This window comes from Passer domesticus, chromosome 5 (assembly GCF_036417665.1).
Source record: "Passer domesticus isolate bPasDom1 chromosome 5, bPasDom1.hap1, whole genome shotgun sequence".
Classification (NCBI taxonomy): domain Eukaryota; kingdom Metazoa; phylum Chordata; class Aves; order Passeriformes; family Passeridae; genus Passer; species Passer domesticus.
This window is the reverse complement of record NC_087478.1, coordinates 23,938,974-23,946,473: the sequence shown is the minus strand read 5'-3', so window position 1 is coordinate 23,946,473 and position 7,500 is coordinate 23,938,974. Positions and strand designations below refer to the sequence as shown.

Sequence of the window (7,500 nt, the reverse complement as noted above, 5' to 3'; positions counted from 1 at the left end):
AAGAAGGATCTCAAAACTAAAGACAGAAAGGAGAATCTGAAGGGTTTCTTAAGCAGCCACAAGAGAGCACAGAGCAACTGTCCAGCCAAGAAAGCACTCATAGCATCTTGAGGGCACAACGGCACACAACCTCTAATCATTTCCATATTGTTGGGATTCTGCAGGTGTTAGATTGGACTTCTGAGGTGCTGAAAGACTTTGACACTTTATTCGTCATTCTTCTAATCACTGTAAACAGAAGTTGAACTTTAGGGGGTAATGTTGAGATTTAGTGCTTCCTTACCATATAGAGCACAACTTGAAATAGAAAACCCCTTATTGGTTTAATGCTAGAGGGTGACCACTGCGTTTACATGTAGCACAAAGGCAGGGGCTGTTTGGAAGAGTTATCACCTACTATTATTTCATCCTGAGGCAGTAAATTTGAGGGTGCACATTTTGTGGTGAATGTGCTTTCATAAATATAGCTGTAAGGGAGAAAAAACAACCTGTATACTGTGTATGATGCACCTAGTCCTTTTGATACACTTGAAGTTGTTAATTTTAAATTTAAGGATTTATTGCCAATCTTCTCAAACCTTCTCTGCCTTTTTCCAAGAATTCTCAAAAAATTGCTAGACATATAGACCTATAAGGAGCTCATCATCCCTCATATACCAGCGGAAAGCTGTTCTTTCCATGGGCACCCTCTTTGTGGAAGCTCCTTTACTCCTGGTGAAGATCTGTCACTCTGAAGTTTTCATTCATACAGGGAATATAGACTTGGAACTGTCATAGTAAGATGCATATAGGTCCTTCCTGAATGTGTATTCTAATGTGCTTTAGTATCTGGGTATTTGTAGAAATGAATGTAACTAATCCAAACTAACATAAATCATAGCATGTGAGACTTTATATATGGCTCAATCAGTTCACCAAACTGCAAAGTTACCTTTCCAGGTAAATGACAGTGACTCAGCAGCAGAAAAGGTAGTGTTGTTTTCTCTTAGAAAGGTGATCAGGCAAAACAGAAGTAGTAATCTCAACTCTAATCTAGTAATCTCAACTATTAGCTTTTCAAATTTTCATAAACAACTTCTGGCTTTTTCATATACACACGTACAGATATGCACTAACACTATTTCGTTAGTGTTCTGCTGTTAACACATCTTTCATATCAGCATTTTATTACATAATTACCTGTAGTTCTCACTTCATCACGAATTCCCATTAACACAGGTAGCAGTTTTGCACAGAGGACCAGATATTGCTGCACCTTGTAACTACTGCACCATTCCAGAAAGAACCACATACATTTTCAAAACATACATCCTGGTAAACTAAATGTGTAGAAACTACAAATACATAAAAATGATATTATGTTAAATATAGTGTAAAATATAAAAATATATAAATAAGAAGAGTGTATGCTGCTTTGACTCATTCCAGATGCTAAGCATTGAGTATTTCTTGTTATTTACTACAAATTTCTGAAAATCCTGGTCTATAGTAATCTAAAAATAAAACTATGAATATCACAGATACTAAGAAGATGTTTGGAAAATTGTGGAGGATAGGTCCAGAGAAAACTTTTCAAAAAAAAGTCTCATAATAAATGTGAAGATTAGAAAACAGGTTCCATTATTATTGTTATTACTATTATTTTATTGGGTTTTTATTACTGGTAGTCCTAGTATAAGTTGGAAGGATAAATCACAAAAGAGAGAATTTACAGAAAATCTCTGTAATGGAGAAGGTCTACATTATCTACTCTGTATGTCCTCTGGGCTTTATAAACAGAGGCTGCCTCTCCTGCTTCAGGGAGCAGGGGTGGGTTCATGGGTTCATGTTACAATCACTTGCTTGTAACAGAGCCCACTACTGCCCACTACCCCATTTGGCATGGTGTGTTTTTTACTGTGACACCTGGCAATCAAGCTGCACCTACTTTGATTGTGGTTTCCTGAATGTAATTAAAAAAGATATCATAGTCCATAAAATGTATTTAGAGTAATCTACAGATAGTAGAGGATATACCTAATTTTCATTCAGGAGGATTTAAATAGAAGACGAATTCAATGAAAGGAGGAGGGCTTTTAAATAAATAAATTGATGTGAGTGAACTGATATTCTCTATTAGTTCAAAGGGACATGGTCTCTTTTCCAGCCATGGTATATTTAATTTAAAGACCTTAGGTTAAAAACCTTCTATACAAATATTTGTAGAATTGAAGCAAATGTCCTCAAAAAAAGAATTTTAATTACAAAATTTTTTAGATCACCATAGCACGTAGGAGTTTTAGCACCTTGATTCTTCATTTTTCCTGCATTTCAAAGCTTCCTGCTGAGCATGGGAAAAGTTTGGAGCTCTATTTTTTTAGAAGCATCTAGAAACTAGAATGATAACTAGTCAAAGAATGACAGCTCAGTGCCTGAGAATCCCAGTACATAGAATCACAGATTCCTAGAGTATCCTGAGTTGGGAGGCACCCATGAGGATCATTGCTTCCAAATCCTAGTTCCACAAAGGGAAACCTAAAAGTTAAAACACATTAAAAAAATATAAACCATGAAGCTGAGCATCATTCAAACACTTTTTGAACACCACTGGAGCTTCAGACCATGACCAAGCTTTTCAAGAGCTTGTTCCAGTCTTTGACCACCCTCTCAGTGAAGAACTTTTTCATAATATCGACTTTAAATTTCCCCTTACATAGCTTTAATGCATTCCATCACTGGACCCCAGAAAAAAGAGCTCAGTTCCTCCATCTCTGCTCTCCTCCCTCATGAGGAGGTTGTAGACGGCAATGACATCACTCCGCAGTCTGCTGAATAAACACAATATCTTCATCTACTCCTCATAGGTCATGCCCTCTAGTCCCTTTGGCATCTTTTCTGCTCTCCCTTGGGCACATTATAATGTATTATACTGTCCAAAACAGTGCAGATACTTGAGGTGAGGCTGAGCCTAGTGAGACAGCCTCTCTTTTCCAGCTGCTAAGAATGCTGTGCTTGACACACCCCAGGGTACCACATGCCCTGCTGATCTCAAGGGCACGCTGTTTGAACTGATCACCAACCACGCAGTTGCTGTAGGATTTCAGGCACTTTGCTACTTGTCTGGATATCCAAGGATGTGGAGAAAGCCCTTGGTCTCAGCGTCAGCCTCTCCCTGTCTCTGGGGTGCCAGTGTGCTCATACGGCTTTCCCTGTCCCATGAATCTTCTAGTGCTGTCACTGTCCAGGATGAATCAGGACCAAGAGGTTTGGAAAGTAGGAATAAGAGACAGCCCTGATAATTAAGGAACCTTCATTATAACTGGCATCAGACCTTCTGGAAGAAATCAAGACTCATCAAGTTATCCTGCAGCTTGAATCTTGGAGTGTAACCATCATCCCTGTATAGAGTGCTCTCAGCCCACTGTGCTGGGTGGAACACAAGCTCCTACTGATTGTATTTCATTTTGGATTAGTTACTTAAAAGGCATTTCTAGTTCTGAATTGTAAAAAGTGAAGGTATGGTAGTACATCAAGGTCTTTAAACACAAATGTTTGAATCTTTCATGGATAGCTCATAGGTTAATAAGCACATTCCCCTGTAATAAGAATTTCTTATGTAAGTAATCCGTGGTGAGTTAGACTATCATCAAAATCTGTAAGTTGTGTAAAACTCTGAATGTCATTGTCCTGCATTTCCAATTTAAAATGACTTCTCCTGTACCTTTTGTAAAAGTGTGTTCATTCACAGATTAGAGTCTAACCATATAATCTTTCTTTGACTTGCATTCAAAATATTTTCTTTGTGGAGGATCTTCAACGGTTAATTTCTGAAATTATTAGTTACATGGCAAATATTTTTAAGTGCAATGCAGAGTCATAGTCAGGACTTGTTCAAAAAACGAAAAAGAAACATGTCAGTGACTCTTATGGATTGAAATATTCTTTCTCGGCTCTATAACAGCATTTAGTAAACCTTTATTGTTCTGCTGTGAGTACATATAAAAATGCCCAAGGCAGTCTCACACACTTTTTCCTACAAGCTATTAACATAAAAATATATCTTTTTCATTAATCAAATTTGTGTAGTAGAAGTTTTCATCCTTAGAGAATGACACAATGAGGCAAGGAGAAGTAAAGTGATTTATTCACAGATTTGCTGTGGGAAAGTATAACTACAGATTTTGAAAATGTATACCATAATTACCCATCTACTGTCCTAGATGCAAAAACCACCACAGAAAATGAACACTTAGTACTTTGGGAAAAATACCCGATTGAACACATTCATTTATTGAATGTATCTAAGGCTGAACCTGCCAATATAATTTTATAGCAAAAAACATGATATTTAAAATGTAGGAAAAAAACCATACCGGAATAGTTTTCTGCAAAGGGAAAAAAAAAGATTTTGAACTGTTATTCCATTTCCCAGTTTTCAATGGTTCTACATTAAATTAAAAACCTCACTCAGTATCTCCTGCATTTGCCAGTTTCTGGTGTTAATTATCTTTTGTTTGCCCTTGATAATCCTGAGGTTGGTATGCAGATAATGAAGCCTGCAGATTCATCTCAAAGTGTAAAAAACAATGGCATTGTCAATTCTGCATCACAACACTTTATAAATTATGAATGCTATCCACATTAAGGAGAATGCTAGACTTTTAAAATTACTTCCATGAATAGATTAAATTACAAGTATTATTACATTTCGTTTTATTAAGTGCATCTTAGTAGTTATTAGGGCAAATGAACATGTTCTCTCAATTACATAATAACATTAGAACTAAGAATTATGCATTGACACTCCCAAATGCATTATGTGGCATTGTATATTAATCATCCCAAACAATATTTTCAGTTTATATAAAGACAATTATTACCTATTGAAAAATAACCATCTTATTGATTTATTGAAATTCAGCTCAAGGAATTGTTTTGTATATAAAAGCTTTGATTCCTTTCCGGATAGTTTAATAATTTCTAGCTCTTCTTTTTTTCTAGGAAAAAAAAAAAAGTAGGAGTCTTTTAATTACTTGCTTTTATTAATCTAATTGTAATAAGAAAAAGTTTATAATATATTTCATTTTAAAATATCCTGCACAAGACAATGTAGCACACATTCAGTGTACACCAATTAATTTAAGAGAACATTTGTTAATTTTTGGTTTTATCTTTTAGCACATTGTAATTATTTACATGATGTGGGTTTTAAGATACATTTTAATTCTCTCAAACTCCAGTGGGCAGACATGCAGGTTATCATGTTGCCTTTTATTCAAAGGAAAAAAATTCATGTAAGTAGATTAATATTGTTTAAGGTATTGCCTAAGAAGAATAAGAAAAGCACCTGACACTATCACACTGACCTGAGTGGCAACTTTTGAACTCACTGAAGTGAGAGAAGGATTGAGGCTTTCCACTGACATGCATGTCAGCCAGGCCTTTTAGACACCTGCAGAGCAATTGATAACACCAATACTTCCAGATACTTTTTCAGTATCCAATTTCTATTTGGCTATGATATAAGCATTGATTGCAACCCTTGTAAATTAATTTCCTTTGTATAAGTTGTCTAGATAACTGTGTCTCATTGTTTCCAGTATTTCTAATACTTTTCATTAATTAGATTTAGCAACACACACACTGATGTTATTTACTTTAACATAACTAGCAAAATTTTCAGGATGATTACTTAAGGGATAATAATTCAATCATTAAAAAGCAATTTTTACAGAGTCAGCAATTTTTCTTTAGATGAGGAGGAGTTTGTTCTCATTTATTTTATTTTTGTATTTTGATTTGAATTTGAGTTTACACATGCTGTCAATATCATTGCCAGATTTTGCTACTTTACAAAACATTGGTACATGCTGGACGAATATTTCAGGGGACAGTCTCTGACTCATCAGTAAAGTAACAAAAATAAATAAGACACTACTCTGGCATAATTCTTACCAGATACAGATTATAGACAATAAATCAGCTTTGTAAGTGAATTCAAATCCTTCTCTATTTGTTGGTCTAAATATTAAAATGCTAACACATGCCTTCTTTATCATATGAGTCTTGAATACACCATATGATCTGCTGGATTCAGCAAGAATAGCATATAAATGTGCAATATTACATACTCCTAGGGAATACTAAAAAGTATATTTTAATTTGGTATATTTTTGCATGGAAACTCTGTCTCAGAATTTAAATGTCCTTTGTGCTGCTTTAAAACTTTTTCCTCTCATATTCTGCTCTTATGCTTCCTACCAGCTGGGGTAGAATTTATGAATACAAACCACAGAAAGCCTGTGTAAATGTCTCTAACAGTCAACATGTAGAATCAGCAAATGTTCTAATTGGTCATTTCATGGGAGTAAGTAGTCACTGTAATTAAACATTATTTATATTAGCAATGTATTGGGTAACATGAAATGACTAGGTGATCCTTCTGGCCTAATGTTATTAACTAAACAAAATAAGTTGGACTCTTTATCTTTGTTACATTGGATTAAAAATGACTGGAACTAACACATGTGCAGTTGACAAAATAACTAGCCTTCTTAGTTCTAATTAGTACTCAATTAAATTGTATCAGCAGCAGTGTCAGACTTACAGCTACATTAAATTGTCTTTGAATCTGTCTGATTCCTTTAGTTCTCCCTTGTGCCAGTAAGGAAGTTTCAGATATGAAAGTGTTAACAGCTGCTTTGAAATTACTCCTATTTAAGAAGAAAAATCATATTACTTTCTTAATCTTTCTAATTCTATTCTCATAAGATGATCTTGGATTTGTTCCTTTAGCACAGACTCTTTAGTGCAGTCCTGATTTCTGTATTAATGAATTGAGAAGATGACATCAGGCTCTTAGGTAAGTGCTATAAACTCAGTCATATGATTTTTATAGTAAGATAACCTGTATTAAAAATCCCCAATATTTTTTTTCTTTCTTACATTGATGTTTCCTTGAAAAGTAATAGTTGGATGTTATGTAGGTGGCACACAAAAGACCATGCAGTAGTTTGTAATTTACCTTTTGATCATCACAAGAAAAATTTCTACTGGGAAATGAAAGCCAAACATAATTCACTAAAATTACACTGAATGCCCTCTAATCAATACAGATAAATCTAGAGTTTGTTGTTAAATCGATCCTCTCCTTTATAGAGATATACTGTCTTGATTGTTTTAGGGATAATTATTTCACAGGGAATTTTTACAATGATTAGTAGGAACGAGACAACAGTAAACTTGACTCGGAGCCATTGAATTACTGTGCTGCAGAGTGCATTTGTCTCTTCTAGTTTGAAGCTTACTGATATCAATACTGATTTATATCATTTCATGTGATGATGTTTTCCTGAGAGAAATGAAGTGAAGTTGATTTCATTTCAGAAATGAACAGCTTCGGTGTTTGTTTTTCTTTTATAAAATTGTCAGCTCTTGCCAATATAAATATTCACTGATGCAGACTTTCCCTTCCTGCTTTTATCACTTAGGCTGATTCCTTGACATACATTATATTGAAAA

General features: G+C 34.7%; 1 long non-coding RNA gene across 1 annotated transcript in view; it reads left to right on the top strand.

The window, feature by feature from the left end:
• LOC135301854 (uncharacterized) overlaps window positions 1-7,500 on the top strand; it is a 32,257-nt gene that overhangs the window by 6,120 nt on the left and 18,637 nt on the right. Inside the window, exon 2 of the long non-coding RNA XR_010363586.1 lies at window positions 6,775-6,841. This is a non-coding gene — a long non-coding RNA (uncharacterized LOC135301854). The remainder of the gene's footprint in view (window positions 1-6,774; window positions 6,842-7,500) is intronic.